At 45.1% G+C, this 3,668-nt stretch overlaps 1 pseudogene across 1 annotated transcript; it reads right to left on the reverse strand.

Moving 5' to 3' along the window:
- Positions 1 to 1,205: 1,205 nt before the first annotated feature.
- Positions 1,206 to 1,973, reverse strand: LOC308495115 (ferritin heavy chain-like; annotated as a pseudogene). Its single transcript has one exon. The product of its transcript is annotated as a ferritin heavy chain-like (transcript).
- Between the last annotated feature and the right edge of the window lie 1,695 nt (positions 1,974 to 3,668).

A 3,668-nucleotide genomic window follows, 5' to 3' on the forward strand; every position in this document is an offset into this window, starting at 1 on the left:
ATCCAGGCACTTGCTTTTGTTTTATTCCTTTCACCCTTTCATCTGTTTTCTTTTCAGTACAATCTGTACTAAAGATAAAGAGAAAAGCATTATTTACAGCCCTACAGGATGTATTTACTCTACTGTAAATAGTTACAGTGGAGTCTTAAAGGTGTGGTGATGATAAGAACACATATTAGCTTAGGTTCTCTCCATAGCAAATAACAAAAACTAAATCAATGTAGGATACATGAAATGCAAAGGCAGAAATAAAGCCAGGCCCAGGAAAGGTCTAGAAAGCAGGCATATCATTTTCAGTAATGCAGTCACTGAACTGGTTTTCAACAAAGGCTGTCTTCCTAAGCAAACATTCAGAATCTAGTCTGGAGATTCAAACTGAACTCTGCCTATACCACCCCCCACCACACACACACACACACACACACACACACGCACACACACACAATACAGATGAAGGAAAACTCATATAAGTGGATGTTCTGTACATGCAACGTGTATGCCAGGCATTGGTGACCATGATAAGTCAGCCCCCTGTCCATGGGAAAGCCAGACTAAGGCTTATTTCCATTATCAGTGTTAGCTTGTCAAAGAGGTACTCCACCACTGAGACTTCCAAAACACCCATCTTGCTACCTAGAGTTAACATTAGTATCTACATAATTTAATGGACATAAACATTTCAGGTAAAGCTGAAGACCCCCTTTATTTTAACCCCTGCCCAATCCCATTCCCATCACTTCTTCCCCAGAGGCAGCTGCAATCCTGATTTTCAGGCCATGTTTCAATACTTTTACTAATTCACCTGCACCCACATTCACCAGGGTCCCACCTCACCCCACCCCCAAATACCACAGTGTTTATAAGGGGAAGATTTCTTTTGTGTTTTCCAGGGTCCCACGCAGTACCTTCTCCCTCCATCCACTCAGATCTGGAGCTGCATGTGGATGGGACATGGATCAGTGTAGAGGCTACTGGAGACCTGTTTTAAAACTTAAAAGGTGAGGGTTTTGCGCACACACAGACACACACACGAATCAATGCAAGACCTTTATATATGTAGGAACTGACAACTTTATTGGAAAAAATGGTAAAACTGGAAGAAAACAACTTAAGTGAACGTTTTGCAAGGGCAATACTGCAATGTTCATGCTCGGCATGGTGACCGGGGGAAGTCACACAGTGGCTATAGGGCAGGCAGTCCAGGCTCAGTACTTTTTGTCGCTGTCACCCAGGGTGAGCTTGTCAAAGAGGCAGTCTGCCAGGCCGGATTCCAGAGCTCCCATCTGGCGCAGGTTGTTGATGTGGCCCCCCAACACTTTGATGGACTTCACGTGCTCGTGCAGGTAATGATGCTCCAGGAAGTCGCACAGATGGGCGTCCTTCATCTCGGTGGCCAGCTGGTGCAGATTGAGCAGGCTCTGGTTCAGGGTTCTGTCCAGGTGCAAGGCGCTTTTCAAGGCCTTCAGGCGGTTCTCCCAGCGGTTGCGGTCTGGCCTCCTGATATCACGCAGGCGGACGTGCCCCGCCCCCCCCCTCCCCCACGCAGATTCTGCAGCCCCTTCAGCTTCTCCGCATGCTCCCTGGCCTCCCTGGACTGCCGCAGGAAGGAGGGGGCGAAGTGCCGGGTCCTGGCGGTCCAAGCAGAAGGACAAGCACAGGTACACGTAGGAGGCGTAGAGCTCCTGGTTGATCTGGTTGTTGACTGCGGCCTCGCAGTTGGGATGGTAGCTCTGCCGCACTTGCGAGGACAGCCCGGTGGGTGCAGGCGCCAGGGGTGGCAGCACAGGCGCCACGGGTGGCAGCACAGGTGCCACGGGTGGCATTACAGGCACCACGCCTGGCAGCGCAGGCAACATGTCTGGTGGCACGGTCCCTCCGAAATTGAAGGCCAAGAAGTCATGGGGAGGGGGGCTGTGGAGCGGGCGGCGGCGGGGGCCACGGTGGTGGCTTTTATGGCCTCGGAGATTCCCCATGGTGGTAGACGAGGGTGGCCAGAGGCTGAGTCAGCAGTGGCGATGGCGGGTACCTCGGGGGGCCCGGATGGTGGCCAGAGGAAGTCAGGCTCCAGGGCCAGGCATTGACCTGTGAGATGTGATTGTTAGGGGTGACTTTTACCCCCGGGAGTGATGGGGGGGGGAGGGGGCGGAGCGGGCGGCGTACCATCAACGTGTTCCAGGTTCCATCCCAGCCTGGGGGAGGAGAGCGACTCAGTGCTGAGTGCCTGGCATATATAATACTTTAAAATGTTATTCATGTGTATAAGTGCACCTAGTTTGAGTTAATCACCTGCATGATTTTTTTTGAGCAACTTATTTGAATATTGTCCTAATGTGATTGTTTCATTAAATTGGCACGTTTGTGGTATCATTGGTTATGTTTAATATCACAAAGCTTTATTTGAGTGATTTCAACCTCCATACTAATGACAATTCTGATAGCCTCCTCCCTCAGTTCCTAATCCTTGTTAACTCCAGTGATCTTTAGTTTTCTCTTTCTATTCATGATCAATTTCCCACTTCTCAGAGGCCAGAGCACCACCTCCAAATTCTCAGTGATCTTTCCACCTCTCCATCTTTCCCAGACCAAAACAAAAACAAACACAAAACTCCCATCTTCCCCCTTTATTATCTCAAGTAAATACATGCAAGATATTGCATTGTGTATGGAAATTACAAAAAGAAAATAAATTGTTAGGATTCAAGCATGTTATAGTGGGAAACATAAGACAAACCTTGGTATTTATAATTAATTTATTTGTGTATTAATTCAACAACCATTTATATACTCCAAATGTGTGTCAGACACAGTGATTTCACAGATACACAGAAGACTCAAATGTGGTCTCTGTTCTCAATGTACAAAATTGAGTGACAGAATATTAGAAGTTCTCTCAGGTGGTTTTAAAGTTATGGATAAAATACCTATTTTTACTTAAAGTTTTATTTCCATGGCTTTGATTAATGTACCTTTGTTTTGGGGGGGATTGTCTATTCCTCTTTGGAAGCTTCTGCTATTTTATAATCAGTGTTTATGAAGAAAACAAAGGGTCAGATATCAAGTGTCACAGTTTAAATTTATCTAATCAGTTTTAGAGGCATTGAATTGTTGATTATGTAAAAAAATAATGTCTATTTGATAAGTTGATTGTAATGATAGAATCATATGTTAGAGATGGGAAAGAACTATATGATCACTTTCTCAATGAGATAAAATTGTATTCTGTATTTGCCTAACACCAGTGTTTAGTCTTTTCTTAAAAATTTTATTGGGGAACAGTGTGTTTCTCCAGGGCCCATCAGCTCCAAGTGGTTGTCCTCCAATCTAGTCCAGTTGCCATTTTCAGTCTTTAGTTGCAGGAGGCGCAGCCCACCATCCCATGCAGGAATTGAACCGGCAACCTTGTTGAGAGCTCGCGCTGTAACCAACTGAGCCATCCGGCTACCCCCTAGTCTTAATATAATTGTAGACTTCCAAAATTTCCTTGGGAGTTTCCATTGTAGACTTCACTGTACAAATCTATTTAAATAGAAGAAATCTTGATTTTGTAGAACATTTTCTCATTATATCCCAAGATTATTTAATAATTTTCCCCTGTAATTTTACTGTACAAATATTTAAAATAATAATACCATTGAGTGGTTATCTGTATACTAAGAGGTGATAATAGT

The sequence above is a fragment of the Rhinolophus hipposideros genome, assembly GCF_964194185.1.
Source record: "Rhinolophus hipposideros genome assembly, chromosome: X".
NCBI lineage: Eukaryota > Metazoa > Chordata > Mammalia > Chiroptera > Rhinolophidae > Rhinolophus > Rhinolophus hipposideros.